The sequence below is a fragment of the Theropithecus gelada genome, chromosome 1 (genome assembly GCF_003255815.1).
Source record: "Theropithecus gelada isolate Dixy chromosome 1, Tgel_1.0, whole genome shotgun sequence".
Classification (NCBI taxonomy): Eukaryota; Metazoa; Chordata; class Mammalia; order Primates; family Cercopithecidae; genus Theropithecus; species Theropithecus gelada.
The window spans coordinates 105,077,091-105,101,453 of record NC_037668.1 but is presented as its reverse complement, the minus strand read 5'-3'; the positions used below and the strand labels follow the sequence as shown (position 1 = coordinate 105,101,453).

Below are 24,363 nucleotides of genomic sequence, written 5' to 3'. Positions count from 1 at the left end.
CCCCGTAACTATTTTCATGAGAAATAATCTTATACTTTACCTATACCTGTTTTGGAGCACATGTCATTTCTATTTAAAATAGAATTACTTATTTTTATGTCTTATATATCCTATTTTATCATCTTTCTGGACAGTCTCAGTTTCTTGATATTTCTTTTAGCATCTTGCCTTGTATTACATATACATATCTCTAAATGGATAGATAACATATTTTTAATGGTACCCTGAAAGCCAGGACCACCTCTTTTCCCTACTACCCAGGCACCAGAAGCCAAGGACTCTCACTAGTAGCACAACTTAGAAGCTGCAGGAGAGATGGAAGCTTTCAAAGCAGGGACAGAGGCTGAAATAGAAGGAGAAACAAGAAATAGAAGAGAGAGGAATGAGTATCAGTCATTTGAGTAATTCATTTCTTGTGTGTGATATTTAAACTGCTTTTTACAATCAGGAGATAGGATTCTCACTACTACCATTTTATACTGTCAAATTATTTACCATTTTTCTAGCCATCCTCGAAAATATGATTGTATACCTAGGAAACCCAGGAGACTCAAGTTATGAACAATAAAATTAATAAGCGAATGTGATGAGATAGCCAAATAAAATTGGCTTCTTAAATAAAATTGATAGCTTCTCTGTATTTGCAGTAAACACACAGAAATGAAAATGGGAAAATTTTTCTGTCACAGCAGTGACGAGAACTATAAAATAATTACAATTAGATTTAACAAGTAAACCATAGACCTGTATAATAAGAATCATAGAAATGTACTGTTTCAGAAACAGAAAGACATACCAAATAAACAATATGATGAAAGTGTAAGTGTAAATTCTGCCAATTTAGCAATTCTAATTAGAATAGAAACAAGTGTTTCTTTTTTAATGTTAGGAAAAAATGGCCACATGATTTATGTGGAAGAACAAATGTCCAAGAATAACCAAAGACAGTATGTAAGAGAGGCACTTCTTTTACTGGATATCAGAATATTAGCCTAAAGCATCTGTAATCAGATAAATATTATATGGACAAAGGAATAGACGAGAGGATCAGTGGAACACATGGAGGAGTGAATTTCAAATTTATGGATTTAATTTATGGATTCTAATTCATGATAAGAAATATTTTATATGCATAATGACCTTTGATGTGTATGTTTGTGTATGTTAAAAGAAATAAAAGGTTTTATCACACACGTATCCTTATTACGTATGATATACTCTATTTTCGTATTCTATTTTATATTTTTTTAAATGCTAAAGCCTACTAAACTGATGTTGTAAGCAACAGGTAGTCCTGACCTGTGGCTTGAAACACACCAGAATCCTAGAGAATCCAGAAAATTTTTTTATTATATTTGATAATTTAATATATGATAAATATATTTTTATTTCAGTAGAAAAGCAGGTAAGCCTCTATTTCATACTATATGCAATGTAAATTTTTTTCATAAAGACAATGTAAAATAAAAATTAAAAATCTTATAAGAACATATAGGCAACCGCTTGTATAATCTGGAAGTAGAGAAGAACTTCTTAATGAACCCTGAAACTCTGAAGATATATTTAGCTCCACAAAAATGGAATATTTTATATGACACAGGTTCCACAAAGTTAAAAGACAAATGTTACGATCAAGACAAATATGTTTACAAAGAAGATAACAGAAAATTCCTTAATATCTGTAATATTCAAAGGACTCTTGGATGTTTATAAAAGGCAAGCAAAACTCAGTAGAAAAAAGATTTTAAAAATTGATGAAAATCTATTTAGAAATAAATGACATGGCCAGTGAATGAGAATAGGGAACTTCAAACTCAGTGAGGAAGTATACATTACAAATTCAGTGAAATTATTTAGTGCTCATCAAACTGGCAAAATTAAAACAATACTTTGATAAACAGTTTGACATTTCCTCAAAAGGTTAAACACAGAGTTACCATATGACCCAATATTCCAACCTAGTTATATACCCAAGAGAAATAAAATCATGCAGCTACACAAAAACTTATATGGATATTCATTGCAGCATTATTTTTAATAGCCAAAAAGTAGAAATAACACAAATGTTCAACTGATAAATAGATAAATCATATATAGCATATCTATACAGTAGAGTATTATTCAGCAATAAAAGGAAAGGAAGTACAGATACATGCTAAAACGTGAGTGAAACTTGAAAACATATGTTAAATGAAAGAAGCCAGTCACACACAAGAAAACATATTATATGGTTCCATTTATATAAAATGTCAAGAATAGCCAAATCTAGAAAACAGATAAATGTATGCCTAGGTCTGAGACATGGTGAGGTGATGGGGACTGACTAATGATACGGGGTTTCTTTTTTGGAGTGATGAAAATGTCCTAAACTTGGTGGTGATCATTGCATGACTCTGTGAATATTCTAAGACCATTGAATTATACATTTTAAGAGGGTAAATTTTATGGTATGTGATTGGATCTCTAATAAAGATATTTTAAAAATCAAAATCACCCATTTCTGTCAGAGATGCTAGGAAAAAGGTACTTGTGTACATTGTTGTTAGAAATATGGATTATTCCTACCTCTTGAGATGACCAACTGACAACATCTCTTCACATATAATACACAGACGGTCCCTGACTTAGAATGGTTTCAGTTAGGATTTTTCAACTTTACTATGGTGCAAAACTGTCACAAGTTTAATGTCATATATAGTATTCAGTAAATTGCATGAGACATTATTATAAAATAGGGTTTGTGTTAGATTATTTTGCCCAACTGTAGGCTAATGTGTGTGTTCTGAACATGTTTAAGGTAGGCTGGGTTAAGCTATGATGTTTGGTAGATTAGGTGTATTAAATGCATTCTCAACTTTATGATATTTTTAATTTATGATGGGTTTATCAGGACTTACAGGAGTATCTGTATACATACTCTTCAACACAGTCGTTCCACTCATGAGAATCTAGCTTGTACTTCTAATATATAAGGAAAAGTACTGCTGTATAAGAATCTGAGTACAGTAATATTTATAGTAGCGTTAATGTGGCCACAACAAACTGGAAACAATGTGAATGCCCCTCAGCGTAGTTGATACAGTGTGTATGATTTTTCAGTAGAAAAAAATATCTACTTTTTAAAAATTTTTTTGAGGCAGGGTCTCTGTCGCCCAGGCTGGAGTGTGGTGGCATAATCATGGCTCACTGAAGCCTCGACCTCCCGGGCTCAAGTGATCCTCCCACCTCAGCCTCTTAAGTAGCTAGGACTACAGGTGCATCCTACCACACCCATCTAATTTTTTTTAATTTTTGGTAGAGATGGAGTTTTGCCATGTTGCTGAGGCTGGTCTTGAACTCCTGGGTTCAAGTGATGTAAAAATGTAAAATGTCTATACATTGAAATGAAAAGGCAGACCAGCCTGGGCAACAGAGTGAGACCCCATCTCTACAAAAAAACATAAATTAACCAGGCATGGTTATGGGCACCTGTAATTGTAGCTACTCAGGAGGATGAGGCAGGAGGTTACCCTGAGCCCAGGAGTTCAAGGTTACAGTGAGCTGTGATCACGCCACTGTACTCCAGCCTGGGCAACAGAGTGAGATCCTATCTCAAAAAGAAAGAAAAGGCAGATATCAAAGTGGAAAAATATTTTCCTCGTGGAATTAACATCTTTGTATTATAAAGAACTCTTACAGAATGGCAAGAAAAAAACTGAACAGCCTAATGCACTTACGTGAAGAACTCACACAGACATGCCTCAAAAGTTGAAATAGTAGAGGATAATAAACTGATAAAACATGTTGATGTTCATTAATGATGTTAGAATTGTTTATTTTTATCAGAAAGTTTCATTTTTTTTTTAACTTCAAGCAAATATATGAAAAGTAGTAATACTCAGTGATGCCTGAGGCAGTAATACTACTGGAGGGGTGTATAAATAGGCATAAATTGAGGACACTGTGGTAATTGGTACCAACATTTGCGAGTATGTTTATAAACTAGTTAAGCATGACAGGTTGAAGACATTTTTATGCTTTACCCTCTGACATTTAGCAGAGTGGAAAAGCTCAGCCGTAACTTCCATCACTCTGGAGTCCTGTAAGAACTAGACGGTTTATACTGCAGAACCCTGGGAAGATAGGTACCAGGCACCTCAGAGGTTGGGTCCAAAAAGAAACACCCTCTTGTCTTCCTCCCAAGTGTCTTCTTCCTGTTTAGCTTTCAGAACACTGGAATTTAGGCTTATATTTTATTAGCAGAAGATTGAGGAATTCCTCCCGGAAGATACCAGTCAAACCAGAAAGCAGTGGAGTGGTGTCTTCAAAATTATGTGAGAAAATAATTTCCAACTTAAGGTTCTGTTCATTTCCAAATTATGGTGTAAGTATCATAAAATAGGAAAGACATTCCAAGTCTCAATAGATAATTTTTCTTATTCATCCTTTGTGAAGAAGCTACTTGAGATATGATCCATTAAATGAAAGAGCAAACCAAAAATCCTGAGGGAAAATCATCCAAGGCACAAGAGATTGTGCCATCATGGTGAGATGCTAGTGAAATTCCCGTTTATGGTGAAGTGCGTTCTGAGGTGACAATTGTGTAGAAGTTTGAAGAGTAAAGAGTACAAATTGGAGCAAGACAATGAAGGACTCCAAGATGGGTGTCTGCAGTCGGTGGAATGGTGACAAATTATCTAATGTGTCTGACCATGTTAAAAGAAGTTTTAAAGTTGAGTAGATTTAGTTAGAGTGACATAGAAAATTAAGTGAACAGAGTAATGAAGCAACTATTAGTTTCAGTGGTAAAAGTTATGTTAATACAAGAAAAGATATATTATCAATATTTTATGTCTCAAAAGTTACATAGTTATAACTATGAAACAATTATTTAATGAAAATGTGTGATGGTATGATTACTCGACTGTAAATATGATTACTCGACTGTAATAATATTTACATGAAAGCATCAGAGGCATGGTGTGAACTCAGTAAACTAAGTACTGAATTTAAACCTCCCAGGAGTCTCTCTGTTCTTGGTCCTGATTATTATTATTTCTATATGTGACACTAAATTTATCTTTACTATCTCAGCTTCTTATATTAAGCAAGCGTGCACGCGCGCACACACACACATTTAAACAGCTTGATTAGAAACCTTTTGGTAGATGCTTGCCTGGGGTTTAAGATGTGTGAGAGATTCAATTCTGGGGGTCACCATTATGAGTCAATTTTATCTTCATAAATTTAGGTCCCTCCACTAAGGCAGAGGCTCCATGTAAACAAAGCCATAAACCCGTGTACGCTTTAAAAAACTTTAACTTAATCAAATGTTATATATCAGTGAATACCTTATCTTTGTGGAGAAATATCTGTTGTTTTCCCCACTGTGTTCTTAACCATCTTCTAGGCTTTCTCTGGTTCCCCCTATTTCAGTTATAAGGCCTCCTACAAATCCTTTAATATTTTGACAAGATTAGTAGATTGCAAGATTTCTATTTTTAATGGCCCTCTGCACACTGCACATGATGGTGGTATAGTATCACCTTACTATTCTCTTTTTTTAAGATAAGCTGCACAAAAGATTAGAGCTATGTATCCATTACAGGTTTAGTTTCTTAGAGAGAAGTACTGGGGTCTCCTGCCAGGCTCTTGCTTAAAACATAGATTATCTTGCAGAGTCTTGTTTCATCTGTTCTTTGTTACTCCTTTTTGTGCTAGAGATCATTTTTTCCAATGTAACCAGTTCGTACAGTATCCTGGTGTGTCCATTGTTGCTCTGTGGGAGTATTCTAGGTATTTGGATGGGACAGTTCTTTCACTGTGCAGGACTGATCTGTGCATCGTGGGATGTTTGGCATCCCTTGTCCTTCTAACTACTGGTTGCCAGTAGCACTGCTTAGTCATTGTGATGCTAAAAAAAAAAAAAAAAAAAAAAAGACCACACCTTTTCTGAACTCTTCCCCACCTTTGGAACATAGTACCACCTCAGGTTGAGGACCAATACAGGTAATTTGAATTATTTGCAGTCTCTGCCCACAGACAAACATTTTATTTGTATAATTAGCTTCTTACTCTTGTAATTGGGATATTTCAAAATATGTATAGTTGAGAATCTCTTTTCACTTTTCTGCATTTTGAAATGTTGTCCCAGGCTGTGTAATTCTAGCTCCTTACATTATGTGACATGGATTGCAGTAATTTTTCAATTCTTCTGTTTTTGTTTGTCATTACTCTTCATGTTGTTCCACTGTTGCAATTTTGGCATTTTAGTGTTTTTCCGTTACAGTAATACCTACCCCATTACAGCTAAACTTTACTGAAGGTTGACTGAAATGTCTATCAAGTAGAAATCTCTGCCACCTTCTTTTAAAAAATGTGCCTATTGAATTATCAATATCTGGAAACTCATCAAAAGGATGCTGAATCCCTAGCACTCTGTCTGCCTCAGGACTGACTTATATTGCTTTAAAATCATGTAGAGCTTTCCCTAACCATAGCAACTTTAAAATTGATGTCTAGTGAAAAATAATACATTTTTCATTTATTTTTATTCAAGTGATGAGGCAAGTAATGAAAACTAAACTTTTTGAAGGTCATGGACTAATCTCTTAATATCAGATATGTTTTTAAATTAATATAAATTAACATCAACTTTCATATTATAACTTACTACAGCCACTTCCAAAAATGTCACTTCTCAAGGGATAAATGCAAGGGTAAAGCCGTTTGAGAATGACAATCAACATTTTAATAATTATCATCAACTTTAAGTTTGAAAATGTTTGGTCCACCTACAAATTTGTCATTACATCCCTTTTCTGATATGTGAAATTTCTATGATGGAAATGGAAATTGTGTCACTAGTGGTAAGTATTCCCAAGCAGAAACAGATACCTGTTTTCACCAAATTTATAAAGATTTTTAAACTGAGAATAGTTGAGGAAGCATCTGTTTCTTTTCGTTTTTGTTGTACAACTGTAAATAGGTGCAAAACATATTTTACAATTGATAATGATAATGATCATCCGAAAATAACTAGTACCGTTGATGAAATTGTTCCCATTTTATACATGAATTAACTGAGGTTCAGAATAGTTTAAATAATTTGCCTAAGGTCTTCCATCTCATAAGTGGGATAGCCAGAATTTGATTCTAGGTCTGTTTGACTCCAAAATTTATCTTCTTAACTACTGTGGTATACTTCCTCCTTATGAGCATTTTTTCACGAAGGCTTTGTCTCCAGAAAATTTTGATGAAGGAGATATCAACAGGTGTAATTCATGTTCTGATTAATTGAAAATGTATTTTGGAAGAATAAGTATCAACAGATTTAGTTCAGAATTCTTCAGCAAATGAGTATCATTTATTTAGATACTGGCCTAAAGAGAGTTACCTTCTCAATTCTGTTTGCAGTTGCTTTCTTCACCCCAGCTGCACTTGACTTCCCAAAGAGGGTTTAAGACATGTAGAGATATGAAGAGATGTGGGTTCAAAAAATGATAGGGGAGAGTGCTAAAGATTAGCTTTGCTTATTTAAAATTTTACCTATGGATGGCTCACTTGAAAAGAGAAAGTTTCTGCTATGTGGTCACCTATTCCGAGGTTCCATGTAGTTTAAATGGTACAGTGGCCTTCAGAATTTAATAGGCATTTGTGGACTATCTGGATAATCTAGCCACCATTCATAACATGATTTTCAATAAAATCATTTTTAATTTCCAAAAAACTGATGATAAGGAGAATGTTTAGAATATAACTCATTCACTGGTTGAAGATTGCCTGTACTGTTTTTTTAATCTCTTCCCCACTACTGTGGGCAGCTCATAGTGGAATGTCCAAAGTGGTGAGAAAAGTGAGTGTCAAAGAGCCTTGATAAGCATTAACTTATGAGTGGGCCTTGATAAGCATTAACTTATGAGTGGACCTTGAATGCTTGAGAATTAGCTACATACAGCTAAAACAATTAGTAATTAAAAACAACTAGACAGATACACATCTTCACAAGTCAAAGTAATTCAGAGTTCATCACATTTAGAACGCAAACGTCCCTAATGAATATTAGACATTTGACCCTTTGTATTGCTTTGAATATTAAGATACTTGGTAGTAATTAACTTTACTCCCTTTCTATTACATCTTCATCAACTTAGTTACTAACAAAGAGGCTTTCAAAAAAGTTTTTGGTGCTTCTTCACAAATAATATATAATAAATTTTTCTTTTTCTTTAAAAATTTGTTTACAAATATTAAAGACATTAAATACGCTTTATAATAGATTTTGACTTTAATAAGACATCATAGAAGCATAATGACTATTCTAAATTGAGTTTTGATCCTTTAAAATTCATTGTAATTTTATAAATGTGCCAAATATGAAGAATGTCTTCTTTTCCTGTTGTCCATTATGCCAAAATGTATCACATAGCATCTGATATATTATTAGGTTTTCTAACTGTATTTGTTTTAAGGGTGAAGTGTAAACCATAGTATTAGGGGCATATGAATGGTTTGCTGGAGGATTGTTGGTTTTTAATAAATACTGACTTTCCAGAAGTTGAGGTAAGCAGTACTGTAAGTGAGAAAATGGGCCATTTTCAGCTCCAGGAAATGGAAAAGTGGAGCTTCTTGGTTCGCTAGCTATATATTTGTACCTGCTTTTAAGGTAGAGAAACTATACAAGGAAAAAATGGTGCATTATACAGTGAAGAAAATAAATGAAATTACTCATGCCCAACGCATTCTGTTTTTCTAGTGGGATGGTTTTGACTTACAATGTAATAAGGTAAGTTAACATCTTAGTTAAAGGAAAGAAAAAGATAGACATATAATAACAAATTGATAAAAGAAAACAGGAAAATACATTGTTACTTTTATCAATTTGTTATTATATGCCTATCTTAACATCACTGAAATCCAGGGATCCACCAAAAACATTACCAGAAGTATCACTGGAAAAAAAGAAATTAAAGCCCCGGGGGATCTCTTCTCATATAGATACAGAAACTGACTGGATAGAGACAAATTAAAACACAGTTCCCTTCAGCCTCATGCTATATTCTTGGCAGTAGTTTAGATACTGACTTGTAACTGGTCGAAATAATGTAACTAGGAGTTATCTAATCTGCCATCTAAGTTGACCTGAAATCACCTTAATGTGCTTCCTGATAAGAGTTAAGATTATCATTCACTTTAAAACTGGTATATGCATGTCAGAAAAGTCACATTTTATATTAAAGGAATCAATATCTTTAGTTGTAGATTTTTAACATTCAGGGTTAACTTTCATTTTGTCATACCAGTCATGTTTGGTGGGTAACTTGTGTATTATTATGTCAGTTATCTCAGATTATAATTTCTGATCATTCTTAAACACATATTTTCCTTTAAAAGACTGTTTTACTTTAATCTACATTCATATATATTTATCAGTGCCTAATCAGTGTATTTAATTATTTGATTTTGTGTATCTTTTTTATTTACCAGTTCTATATCCAAGGCTATTAATACTTAGTGAAGACAGAATAGTATCCATGTTACCTAGTTTTGATTAATTAAGGTGTTTCTAGTTTAAAATATGCCAATAGATATCTTAGTCTTGTGAAATAATGTCTACTTTTAAAGAGTAGTGTTATTCAATCTGTTACATTGCCTGAGAGAGATGTATAAATTATATATTGATATGTAGATGCTAGTTAAACATTTTCCTCATGCTAAATAGCTGTATCTAGAATAACTAAAATTATCAAGTAATTATTATAATAAACTATAAACATTAGCATGCTGTCTTCAACTAGTATATAGAAGCAGAAAAGGACTGTTTCAGGGTATTGTCATTGATTAAACCACATAGAGGGCCTTTATCCATGGGAAAGATCATTATAAGTAGAGTACGGGAAAAGTAATTATGAGATTCACTTTTGTTGTACAAATATGTTAAACATTTGTATGACTGCCATGACTAAAAGTGATTACTTTTGTTAAAAATACTTTTTCAAACTTTAGATAATTTATTTTATAAGGAATGTTACGATCTTTTTTAATACAAGCAAATAGTGTTCCAAAAAATTAATTTGACTGAAATTAACTATTTTATCCCAAGAGTGATTTCATTTAAGCACAGTGGGAGGCTTAATGATTTGTTCTTCAGCCTATGTATCTCAGAAGGAGGATGCCAGTCCTCCTTTTACACTTGAAAGAATGTGATGATTCTCTTGAGAGATCCATATTAAAGAAGTTAAAGAAATTCTGCCTAAAAACAAGGAGTTGGAATTTACCTTTTAAGTAGCAAAGTAACAAAATCCTGTTACAATAATTTTAAAACTTTTCCCATTAACTGTTTGCCCGTTTAGGAATATCTGTATAACTGGAAACAAGCATTATTGATTTTTGGTGTGTTGGTGGTTTTCTTTTGATATCACGTAAAATATAGTTTTAATGTACTTTTTGGATTTTTAACGTGGTACATTTTCCCTGTACTTCAAGATTCAGATTTTTAGTTTTTTCTTTCAGCACTTTAAAGGTGTCTTTCTATTGTTTTCTGCCCTCCATGGTTTCTGACAGCCGACCTTCAGTCATTCTTATTTTTGTTTCTCCGTAGCAAGGAACTACAAACTCTTTCTTAAAGTGTCAAATAGTAAATATTTTAGGCTTGTCGGTCACAATGGTGTTTGTTACAGCTACTCAATTTTTGGTATAGTGTGAAAGTCCCAATAGATAATGTGTAAATGAAAGGGTATGACTGTGTTCCATCGAAACTTTAGTAATGAAAACAGATGTCCAGCGTGTGTATTGTAGTTTACTGAACCCTGCTCTGTAAGAACAAATCCCTTTTTCTCTGACTGTTTTAAAGATATTCTCTGTCATTGCCAGTATTTTGATTATGCTATCCCTTTGTGTGGTTTTCTCTGTGTTTCTTCTGCTTGGTGTTGAGCTTTAGGGATCTGATAGTTTCTAGTTTTCATGAAATTTGGAAAAATTTCAGCTATTATTGATAGAGACAGGAGATAGAGAAATTCTAGGCAGACAGGGATGGGTGCCCAGTGAAACCCCACCTTCAGGCCAAAAAAAGCAAACAGCCTGAAACCCATGGCCCAAGGTTTGCCTACTCTCTCCCAGTTGGTTCTTTCTGAATAATGCCCTTTTACCAATCAAATGTTGCCTTTTCCAAAACTACCTACGGCCTGCCCCACCCCCATCCTCTGCTTATAAAGATCCCAGACTCAGTTGATAAGGAGGGAGATGGCTGGACTTCGAGGGATACGACTGAACTTCAGGAAGAGATAACCTGACTTCGGGGAAGGTGACGTGCCCTTTCGAGGGATAGGACTGAACTTCAGGAAGAGATAACCTGACTTCAGGGAAGGTGACGTGCGCTTTCTGTCCCCTCTCCAGCTCCCTTCTCCGCTGAGAGCCATTTTCATTGCTCAGTAAAATTCTCCACCTCACCATCCTTCAGTTGTCTACACGACCTCATTCTTCTTGGACACCAGACAAGAGCTCAGGACCCACCAAGCGTGGGTACCTAGAAAGGCTCTGACACCAGCCTTTTACCCTTGCTGGTAGAGGGCAGTCGCCCCGTTGCTCCATGCACTGAGGCAAGGGGCCAGCTGAGCTGCTAACACACCACTGTCTACAGAGGGAGAACTAAGAGAACACTATAACACCCACTCTGGGGCTTCAGGGTCATGGGCACCCTCACCTGGGTGCTACTGTGGGCCTTGCATGGAGCTTTCTCCTGCCAGTGCCCGGAATGGCCAGTCAGATCCCACACTTGCTCGCTCACATGCTCCCTCCCACAAGGGGTTGAGCATGGTGGCCGAGTAAACAGGGTGCCTCTGTTGCGAGTCTGGTGAAGGGGCGAGAAAATCCTGTGTCATTATTTGTTTTAGATATTTTTCTCCCTTCCTACTTGGGACTCCAATTAGGCAAATGTTACCCGGCTTGATATTTGCCATAGCTTATTTAGGCTCTGTTTATTTTTTTCCCTGCCCTTTCTCTTCTGTGCTTCATTTTGAATAATTTCTATTGCTATTTTATTTGTTCTCTGATGTTTCTTTTCCAGTGTATTATCTGCTGTTAATTCCATCCAATGTATTTTTCATTTCATATGAAATGAAATTTCATATTTTTTTATCTCAAGATCTTATATGGGTCTTATTTAAATATTCCTCATATGTTCATGTTTTTCTTTACATTTGATTTAAAATATCTGCTTTCAGATCCCTGTCCATTGAAATCATCATCTTTTTCATTTTTTATTTATGAGTCTTTTTCTAGTAATTGTTTTTCCTCCTGGCTGTATGTCATATATCTCTTCTTTGCATGCCTGGATTTTTAAGTTGGATGCTAGATATTTTTAGTTTTTTTGTTGCTATTAGCTGCTGGACTTTAGATTTTTGCTTTATTTATATAGTGAGTGATGAATTTTGTTTGAGGGTAAGTTTGATCACTTTAAGAATTGCTTTTAAGTTGTTACCGACAGATCCAGAGCAGTCTTTTTTTTTTTTTTTTTTTTGTAGATAGCCCCACTATCCTGATTTAGCCTCACTATAAGCTGTGACCTGATGCTTTTGTATCTTACAAGGTCTGTCCATTTCTTTAAGTGTGTACATGAACAATTCCCAACTCTGAAGGAGCTTTGGGAATTGTTTGGCCTTTTGATATTTTTTCCCTTCTACCAGCTATAGGTAGTTTCTTGTCATGCATGCATAGATTAGAACTCTGCCAAAAATGCAAGTATATTCCTCTGCAGATCTCTGGAGCTCCTGCGTATATTTCTTTCTGTGCAGCTCCCTCCTCTTCTATCCTGCAAATTCTAACCACCTAAACCTCCCTGAATTCTAATTTGTGTCTCTTACACTCAGCAAGACTGCCAGGCTGTGTTTGGGTCTCTTTCCTTGTGCTGTAGTTTGGAAACTGCCTACAGGCAATGAGCATGGGGCAATTAAAGGACTCATTTGTTTCCTTTTTCTCAGGGATCAGAAAACTGGTACAAATTGTCCAATGTCTGAAAACCATTGTTTATTACCTTTTGTCTGACGTTCTAATTGTTCAAGATGGGCAGATAATTCCTTAGCATTTAATCCATCATAGGTGGAAGCATAACTCTGATTACCCGTAAACAGACACTGATAGACACTGTTGATAAATGAAGCTTTATTATTTATTTGAGGGGACTGTGGGTTATTTTTCTTGGTTAAGAACTAAAAAATATATTCACTTACTTTGAACTTCAAATTATTTTACATTTTTTGAGTAGAAAAGAAAATCTTTATTGTCCCATAAATTACTTACCAATTATAAAGAGTAAAAATAGTAATTTTATTGTATTATAACTTGAAGGATGCCACCATAGCCAACATCACCAATAATGGAACAAACTGATCATAATGTGATACAATTAGGACTCAGTATTACTTACAAAGTATTTCTGATAAACAAACAAAATGCATAAGCTGAATCTAATTATGAGAAAACATCAGAAAGATCCAAATTGAAGGGCATTTACACAAACAACTGGACTTTACTTTGGTTTCTTGCTTCCTTCCCTCTTTCACCCTCAATGTTGAATCCTAGGATGAGAGTTACTTTCTTCAAAGTAAATTAAAGGTAGAATGTCATTGCCATCTGACCCTTATTTTATATACTAAAGAAGACTAGGATGGTATAAAACAAACAAACAAAAAAGTTTCTTTGTATAAGAAAGAGCTCTTGGACATTTGAATGTAAAAGCTATATTGTCATTGCTCTTGTTCTCCCTAGTCTGCCTCCCTCTACCACACTGAAGAACATTTGTGATACTATTGGGCTCACCTAAAAAATCCAGTATAATATCACTATTTTAAGGTCAGTGGACTTGCAAATTTAATTTCATCCATAATCTTCAGTTTTAAAGCATGCAACTCACAATATTGGAGGATGTTGCCTCTAGAAATATAATAGAATCCAAAAAATTAGGAGTGGTTACTAGGAAACTAAGCCTGGATGCCTCTTCAGTGGATGCCACTCCTGTGGAGATCCTTGGATTTCATTAATTGCACAATGAAGTAATACATTGAAATGAGATCCACTGAATGGAATACCACAACAGGTCTTGCTGCCAACTTTGAATGTTTTCACCAACTGTAGTTACTTTGCCCAATTGGAAAGTCTTTTAACCTCCTCCATTGGAATTCTATTTTTTACATGATTTTAAAAGAATTGTTTTTTGTGTGCTTGAGATGGATTCTCACTCTGTCGCCAGGCTGGAGTGCAATGGCACCATCTCAGCTCACTGCAGCCTCCGCCTCCTGGGTTCAAGTGATTCTCCTGACTCACCCTTCCGAGTAGCTGGGACTACAGGTGTGCACCACCATGCCCAGCTAATTTTTGTATTTTTAATAGAGATGGGGTTTACCATGTTGACCGGGATGGTCTCGATCTCTTGACCTCGTGATTCACCTGCCTTGGTGTCCCAAAGTGCTGGGATTGCAGGTGTGAGCCACTGCACCTGGCCAAAAGAATATTTTTTAACTTATGACTTCTCACTATGGAATCCTAAAGTAGATTATACAAGTGATCACTACAATTCTTAATTTTTCCTTAAATCCTAAAACCAAGAACATTAATGAATTGGCATTAAATAGATGATGTTTATATTTGAATATTTCATATTTCTTCTCTTCAAGAGGAAAATAATACATAACTAAGACAAATTGGCCTGTTGTATCCAGAGCTTGTGAGGGCCTGATCAGGTTCAAAAATAGGTATCACTAACAGATCAAAATGTAGTAGACTGACACCCATATATTAACATTTAACTTAATTCGTCATTAATCCGTCGTGTGAGATAATAAACCAAATATCACCAGTGCCGTGAAAAGAAGAAATTAATTCTTACTGGGGTATGAGAATAGACTTAATCTGGAGGTGAAATTTGAGGTAGGTCTTAGAGAATAATAAATAGGTATGGAAGACTAGGAAGAATTCAGCTATTTTTCTTTACTTCTATTTTTTTAAAACATAAAGTTAATGTCATAACTGTGTTATTCCACCCAAGGAACTCTGCCAACAATGCAAGTAGATTCCTTGAATACTTTTTTAGTATCAGATGTAATAAATAGTTTCATGTCTTGTTCATGTATTGTTTATTCATCCAGGTTTGGCAGATTTGTTTGTGAATTAGTTTTATTGGTGTATAACAAACTTAGTGATTTAAAACCATTATTATCTCGCACTTTCCATGAGTGGAGTCCAGGCATAGCTTAGCTAGTTCCTCTGTTCAGGGTCTCACAAAGTTTTAATCAAGGTGTCAACCAGGACTGTCATCTTATTTGAGGCTGAGGGTTCTCTTCCAAGCCTACTAATTAAAAGAATTCAGTTCTTTGAGTTTGTAGGACTGAGGGTGTCAATCAGTTGTAAAGGCTGTCTGCCATTCCGTGTCTGTACTGCACTGTATAACCTGGCCGCTTGATTCAGGGAGGCCAACAGGAGAGCATCTTGGCTACTTCGAATATATCTGTCTTTCCAACTTCAGTCTCTGATACCTAGACCTCCTTTTAAAGGGCTCATCTGATTATTTCAGTGCCTTATTTGCCACCTCTCTCCTTATGCTCTGGATAATCTCCTTTTTTATTAACTGAGAATCAACTGATTAGGGACCTTAATTATATCCTCAGAATCCCTCATATGCCATATAATTCAGCCTAATCATAGGAGTGATAGTCCATCATATTCACAGGTGTTGTCCAGACTCAAAGGATGGGTATTATATAGGGCATGTATCCCAGGTTGAGGGTATCTTAGAAGCTGTCTTACATTCTGCCTACCAGTTTGACTTATACTATTAATATAATTTGAAAAATACAAATTGTATTTTATATAAAGGATATAGACTGGAAATATTAATAAACTACCACTAATTAAATAGTTGAACACAGCTATTTTCTGAAATAATTATAACTATAACCTTAGTAGATTGTTTTATACTTTCTTTCCTTAAAATACAATTTAACTGAACTGATATGCTCATTATACTTTAAGAATCTCATTGAAACCTTGGAAATTTTCCATTTGCTTCCCAATAAGTGTGTACAGTTTTCAAAATCCTAAGTTTTTTTTTTTTTTTTTTTTACATAATTTTAATACTTAGATCTGTGCTCTCTTAACTATTTTGAAAGTTATGTGGTAATGTTCTCCTAGCAACATGGAGGGGGGAACAAAATAGTATTTGCAATTGGAAGTACAGTGTTGCTTAGCTACCTCTCTTTTAAATTTGAAATATTAGGCGTTTCAATAAGAGGGTATCCCTTAAGCTTTTAAGTGTTTGCTTATAACATATTGCCGTGTTTTATGTACGCTTTTTACCTTTGTATTGTAACTTATTGTGAAAGTTTAAAAAAATAGGAGTGCATTTAATGGCAGTCACTAGAGTAACTACATAAAATCAGTCATTTTTTTAAGAAGCTCTAATGGACACAAATGAAATTACACGATATACTTTAATATGAACTTACCTCAAATGCAACTATACTGCCAAATGCAATAATTATACCAATTTTGTCACTTGATTTTAAGTAAAATCATTGTAAAATGACTAAAAGGTTACATATAGTTGTTTTAAAAATAGCAGTGTTGTCATATGGCAACAGTATCATTAAACACATACTGAAAAGGCACTTTATTACATTATGTTGCTGTTATGCTATTCAGGTTACTTTTTCATAAAGTTGGATATCAGTAATAAACAGTGTTGCTTTAAAGTATAATAATAATAAATAAAAAAAAAAGATGTAAATTAAACCATAAAAAAAAAAAAAAAAAAGAAATGACTGAAAAAAAAAAAACCAAAAAAAAACAAAAAAAAAAAACAAAAAAAAAACCAGTGTTGCTGCAGTGCTTCTCCTAATTTGGAAAAGAGTATATGAAGATTCTTCTAGGTGGATTCCTTCAATACAAATTTTTGCTGCATAATCCGATTTCTCCCCAAAATAACTAAAGTAAGACATACTCATTATAGAAAACATTTTCAAAAGCTTAGGTAAGTATAGAGAAGAGATTTAAAACCAACTGTACCCCTGCTTCCCCCAGAAAAACACTAAGACTTTAGTATATTTCCCTTCTTTGCATATTGTTATAGAAAAACATCGTATTTCAGATTCAATTTGCATCATTTCCATTTTATTAATTTAGTATAAGCATCTCCAAATCATTAAAATTATTTGAAAATATTTTTATTGATTAATATGTGGATGTACAATGTTTCCTGTATTATATGACTATAGATTCCTTCCTGTTTTTTATTATGTAGCCACTGAGAAGAAAGCCTTTGTGCAAAACCTTTGTGAGCATTTCTGAATTCCTTAATATAGATCCTAGAAGTGTTACAAATCCTAGGAATTGGAATAAATGAATTTTAAAGACCTCTAAACGTGTTAACGGGTTATTTTCCAGAAAAGTTGACTGTCCTTATTAACATTTACTAGTTTAATTGTAAGAAGAGGAGGAAATACTTAATATATTGTGTTTATGATGAAGAAAAATGATTTTTTTCAAGTGTTAGCCATTTGTAATTTTGTGAAAATATTTCCCTGTTCCATTTATTGATATACCCTTGTGTTTTACTGATTTGGGGGAGACCCTCACATAGTTTCCATTTATGTGCCTATTAATTTGGTTTCTATATATTTTGAAATACAGATCTTTCAAAAAACTCTTCTAAAAATCCGTTTACAACCAGGCGTGGTAGTTCACCCCGGTAATCCTAATACTTTTGGAGGCCAAGGTAGATGGAGGATTGCTTGAGCTCAGGAGTTTGAGACCAGCCAGGTCAACATGGCGAAACCCTGTCTCTGCCAAAAATACAAAAATTAGCCAGGCATGGTGGCACACACCTGTAGTCCCAGCTACTTGGCGGCGCTGAGGCTGGCGGATCACTTGAACTTGGGAGGTTGAGGAGTCTGCAGTGAGCTGAGATCATGCCACTGCACACCAGCCTGTGTGACAAAAACCCTGTCTCAAAAAAAAAAAAAAAAATTCCTCCACCTTCTCTTTATTTTCACTCATTGCTTTTAGGCTTACTAATACCTTTATCATACAGATGCTCCTACATTTTATCTTTTTTTTTTCTTCTCTATTTTTATATTTAATTCTGAACCATGTAAAGTGTGTTTTTGTTTACAGTGTTGGGTTAGGAACAAAACTGATTTTGTTTCCAAATGCTAATCCATTGTTACAGCGCCAGTAGGACTACTATTCCCTTTCCCACTGATATGTGATAGCCCTTTTATAATATACTAAATCCTGGGATACTGGACTGATTGCCTAGTTTCTATTCTGCTTTATTCATCTTTCTACTTTTGCATCAGAATCACATTATTGTTTAGCGTTTTTGTTTGTTTGTTTGTTTTTTGTTTTTTGTTTTTTTTAAATATTTTTGACTGTTTACCCCTCTCTGTAGAGTAGTGTAGAGTGTTTACCTTACATCTCATGTTATGGGTATTTATGGTTATTTTGTTTTTTATTGTTATTGTGAATGAAATTTTTTTCTATGTTCTGACTCATATTTGCTGACATACTTGAAAGATATTTTTTTATATGAAATCCGAGCCCTTTATTCTCAATAATTGTAAGAATTGATTTTATGGAGCTTTTTGATATCTAATGATAATATCTATGAGTAGTGAACCTTTACTTTCCCTTCCTGCATGTTATGCCTGGATTGGCTAGAAATTCCAGAGTAATGTTAACTAATAATGTTAACAGTGGGTGTTCTTATCACAGGAAAGTTAAAATCACGATTAAGGAAAAACTGTGGTCATCTTTCAGTTAAAACCCAAATCACAGTTGAAAACAAATCATCCTTAATTTTCTAGATTACATTAACTGCCTTGCACATTTATCATGGAAAAAGGTACATAAAGATCTTGGGTAGTGTGCATTTCCCAGCACGGGGGTAATATGTGATTACCTCTAATTGGTAACTTTAAAAAGAAGAGGAACCAAACTTCAGATCTAGACTTCAGTTGGAAGAAGGCTAAAAGGAAGCTAGATGAGTTAGTTTCTAGATTCCCCTGCGTCACCGTCTTTCCTTGAAAGCAATTCCTGGCATGGTGGCAGTTGGAGTTTCTTTCTTTCCAGGAAAACTATAAAGGAGAGCTAGAGGAGAGTAGCACTGCATCTCCACTAAACTGAGGGCTTGATTTGCTGCCTGTCATGCTGTTCTTATGCCATTGTTAGAAAAACCTAAAGCTACAAGTATGGAGATGGGAACTTTTTCTATTTTGTTATGGTGATAAAGGATCAGGGTTTTTCTTTTCTTCACGTTAATTGTCACCACTGTGGATGTATTTCATAACTTTTGATGTATTATGAACCACTCCAAACTTAGTAATTTAAAACATCAGTCATTTATTTAGCTCACAATGCTGCAGGCTGGCAATTTAGTATGAGTTTAGTTGGCAGTTCTGTTCTCAGGCTCCATCGTGAGTCTGTGGTGTGGTCAACTCTGGATTAGTTAGATGGTTTTGCCCTTATAGTTGGCCGGTTATTAGCTGGAGGGAAGCTCAGCTCTTCTGTAGCTGATGTTTCATCCTCTAGAAGCTTAGGCTTTTTTCCTGGTGGTGGAAGAGGTCTGAGAGAGAGCAGAAGCAAGCCAAGACTCTTGAGGCTAACTCGGAGTTGGGACACTGTTACTTGTTTTGCATTTTGTTGGCCAAAAGAAGTCGTAAGACCTGCTGATTCAAAGGGTAGGGATATAGATTCTACCTCTTGATGACAGCTTCTATAAAGTCGCATTGCAGAGGGTATGAACACATCCAAGTATGAATAATTAGGGCCATGTTTGCCATCAATCTAACATACAATTGGATAAATGAAGGACTTGAAGATGTGCTTAGAATACCATGTTCCTTGTAAATGTGGATTTTAATTTTGCTGTTACAAAATTATGTCATCCAGCTCCCTTTATTTCAGCTTGTTGTCTTTCTGTTGTGTATTCTTTTTCTCTTTATATTGTTCTTTCATTTTTGGTTGGTTGTGAATCTTTATTCAAATCTATGCCAGACAAAAATTGTCTAAAATTAATTTGTGGTTCATTATTAAATTTTTCTCAGAGAGATCTTCTCTGCATGCATCTTCAGGTTATAATTTATTTCTCATGTTTGGGAGTATTTTTCCTCATAGAGCCCACCTCGGTTTTTCCTTTTTATTTGGACACTGTTGGTATTTGTCAACAGAGTGTGTGGATGGTTTTCACTATCCACTTAGGTTTAAATGCCTTCTCAAATCTGTATCTGAGGAATAGGTTGTTATATGGTTCCAAGTGACCGTTACTTAGACCAGTCTAAATGTGGCTTTGCTGAATTAAACTAGGATCATCTGCTACCCAGCCACTTAAGCTTGTTTTTGGGGGCACTTAAAAAACGTTAAAGTATATGGAAAAAAACATATTTTTAAAACGTGTACTACTAACAGGATTTTCCCTGCATTTTCTGGTCTCTGCAGAGCTTTTCCTGTGATACTAAGCCTTCCAAGAAGCAGTGAACCATTGTCACTGCCCCTCTATCCTTTTGTCATATTGTTTGCTGGGAATTATATTTAAATGGACATATAAAGAGGTGTGCCACTGGGAACTGGGAATGAGTTACACAACTCTGGTTGCCTCATAAAGCCATCTTTCTACTGCATAAGCACTGTGTCTGTTAAACAGCAGGCGGAAAAAGGGAGTGAGCTAAAGTCCTTTACGCAGCTGGCAGAAGTATTGTGTTTCACAGAGCAAAGCAAGCCTTTGCATGGTATCTACCAAACAGAAAACTGAGACTACCATTAATTTGTTTCTAGTGCTGGTTTCTGGGACTTTCAGATAGTGAAACTGTTAGAGATTTCTCATCAGAGGTTAACTGAATTTTGGTAGGATGTGCTGTTGTCTTTTTCTGTGCCTTTGTATGGATTGTTGTGAGAAGGTGGGAGAGACTGCACTAGGGGATTCTATTCAGATACCATCTTAAGCTGAGTCTAAAGTGCATTTAGTTCATAATGCATTTTCCATTTTTATTAATCAAAAAAAGGTATTGAATAAACATTAAAAAAAACATAGCAACTGTAAAGAGCAGTTTTGAAAGGCCAAGATTTGCTGTTTTTGGTAGCTGGTGCAGTGTTATCATGTGAATAAGTTTACCGTTCCATTATAATTTTGGAGAAGTTACATATAATTCTTAGTCCTCCATTATTACTTTTAAAGTTTGCTGTTGGAGAAATAGCACTTTGATTTTCTCTTTGTTCCTACCCTGGCCATCAGTGGTCTAGATGTGAAACACGTACCTGTCAAGGAGGTTGAAAGACCAGAATGAAGTGCCTCCAGAATTCTCCAAGCCAGCCTGTGGAATAATGGGTCAAAACAGCTGCCAGGGCTAGTTGTTGAATCTTTGGAAAAATGGTACTTTCAAAGATGCTATTTTTTCTGTAGTTGTCTTATCTCTGGCAACTGTTTCTGGCTGCTAAGTTTAAGATCTGATAGTAAAATTACAACCTCAAGAAATCCATTTCACTGGAAAGTCACTGGAGTTATTACAGCTGCAGAATTAAAGCCAAAATTGACAAATGGGATCTAATTAAACTAAAGAGCTTCTGCACAGCAAAAGAAACTACCATCAGAGTGAACAGGCAGCCTAGAGAATGGGAGAAAATTTTTGCAGTCTACTCATCTGACAAAGGGCTAATATCCAGAACCTATAAATAACTCAAACAAATTTACAAGAAAAAAACAAACAACCCCATCAAAAAGTGGGCAAGGGATATGAACAGACATTTCTCAAAAGAAGACATGCATACAGCCACCAGACACATGAAAAAATGCTTGTCATCTCTGGCCATCAGAGAAATGCAAATCAGAACCACAATGAGATACCATCTCACACCAGTTAGAATGGCGATCATTCAAAAGTCAGGAAACAACAGGTGCTGGAGAGGATGTGGAGAAATAGGAACACTTTTACACTGTTGGTGGGACTGTAAACTAGTTCAACCATTATGGAAAACAGTATGGCGATTCCTCAAGGATCTAGAAGTATCATATGACCCAGCTATCCCATTACTGGGGATATACCCAAAGGATTATAAATCATGCTACTATAAAGACACATGCACATGTATGTTCATTGCGGCACTATTCACAATAGCAAAGACTTGGAATCAACCCTAATGTCCATCAGTGACAGACTGGATTAAGAAAATGTGGCACATATACACCATGGAATACTATGCAGCCATAAAAAAGGATGCATTTGTGTCCTTTGTAGGGACATGGATGCAGCTGGAAACCATCATTCTCAGCAAACTATCACAAGAACAGAAAACCAAACACCACATGTTCTCACTCATAGGTGGGAACTGAACAATGAGATCACTTGGACTCGGGAAGGGGAACATCACACACTGGGGCCTATTATGGGGAGGGGGGAGGGGGGAGGGATTGCATTGGGAGTTATACCTGATGTAAATGACGAGTTGATGGGTGCTGACGAGTTGATGGGTGCAGCACACCAACATGGCACAAGTATACATATATAACAAACCTGCACGTTGTGCACCCTAGAACTTAAAGTATAATTAAGAAAAAAAAAAAGATTTGCTATTAACTACTTGATTATTATTTCTATAATCTCTAATGAATGTAGACCTTAAAGGATGTTCACCATTTTTTGAAAAACATGAGTTGGTTTAAATGCCTTCTTAACTCTTTTAGCACTGAAGTTCATTAATTGGATTTATGGAACAATTGTCTATAGCCTGTTCTCCTTAGTTAAGAGTTTACATTGGTGCCAGATTTTGACAATATGTATTTAACTTTTCTACAGTAGTAACCTAAGTGTGAGTGTTTTTAAATGCCATATAAATCAGAGACTCCTAGTTGTTAGGGAAAATCAGTATCTTATCTCTCAAACTAGGTCAGTGCTTTTAAACTGGGCTTTCAGGGAATATCTATAGATTGTATAAAAGTGTGCTTCCACTAATAATGAATAATCTTTTCCCGGTATGTGGAAAAGTAGTTTTAGATCTTAAATGTTTTCAACCCTTTTGTGTGAATTACAAATTGTTTGACTAGTAGAAAATAAACAGGACAAAAACTGAGCAGTGATCTTGTTTAGTTCACTCACTTATTTTTTCATTGACACATGCTTGTGATATTTATATAGCTTATGTTTAATATAGCTTTGCTTTTTATTAAATATTCTAGATTTTCTACTGGAATTAAGATTTGTCACGGTATTGCACAGAAAGCACCGTAACTTCAAAGAGCTTTGCCATTACAAATGGTTTGAGAACCCCCGAACTTACCATCTTGTAAGATACTAGAGGGCAAGGACCTTTTGCGTTTATCATTACACATGTTGAGTGGAAGCCACTGCAGACTCTTAAGTGGAAAATAACATGAGGAAAATTGGATTTAATATTTTGGGATAAATTTTGGGGGAGTTTTCTGGATGGACTGGTAGAGGTTGAGGGTAAGCATAGGAATGAAGATGGAAGGTAACCACTTTAAACACTGGTAGGTCAGTTTATATTAAGCATCTGATTAAAAGCTCTGAAAGCTCTAGCATTATGATCCAAGTTAAAATATTGAGGTAGCTTTCTCTCCTTTTAGTTTGAAAAGTTAATTTTGAGTTGATGAACATTATATGATGACTAAAGCCAATTTTAGCTTACCATTTCTCTCCCTGATGGTCTAAAATATGCTTCTAATATCATAACTGTTGTTACAATCTTGGCCGGTAATTCAGTAAGTAGAAAAGAGTCATTGTCACAAACTTCCAATTACAAGGCTGTAATGTAGCTGTTGAAATGACAACTAAATGAGGAAGACTTTTCTTGCTGGACAGAAAAGCATATGTGACACTTGGGGGTGGGGAATAGAGAAGGGTGATAAAAAATTGACTTCGATGGACTTTGATATTAGGGAGTATACAGGGAGATAAATGATAAAGGTAAATATAATAGTGAATAGGAGTAACAGTAGAAGGAGTTACAGTTCAGGTACTATAGGAACTCAAAGAAAATAACATATCAGGTGGGAATAATGGTAGAGTCTGGAGGAGGCATTTGACTTAGTGAGTTTTGAATAGGCACAGTGAATAAATAGGTTAAGGAGCATTCTACCTCAAGGGAAAAACATGACCCAAGGCACTGGCCCTCAAACAAGTGTGTGTTGAATATCTGATGGAGTTGGGTAGTGTTTGTTCTTCCACTGATTTACTCAGTATGATACGTGAATGCCACTTGAATGGCAAGCACCGTGGCAGGTTGGTGCTGGGAATATAATAAGATGACCCTCATGGAACTACAGTGTAGCAGAGATGGATAAAACCAACAAATTAATGAATATATAAATCCAAAGTGAGAAAGACT

The 24,363-nt window shown here is 35.1% G+C and overlaps 1 protein-coding gene across 1 annotated transcript in view; it reads left to right on the top strand.

Moving 5' to 3' along the window:
* The window catches only part of PIGK (phosphatidylinositol glycan anchor biosynthesis class K), a 117,086-nt gene that overhangs the window by 89,720 nt on the left and 3,003 nt on the right, over positions 1–24,363 (top strand). The window lies entirely within an intron of this gene.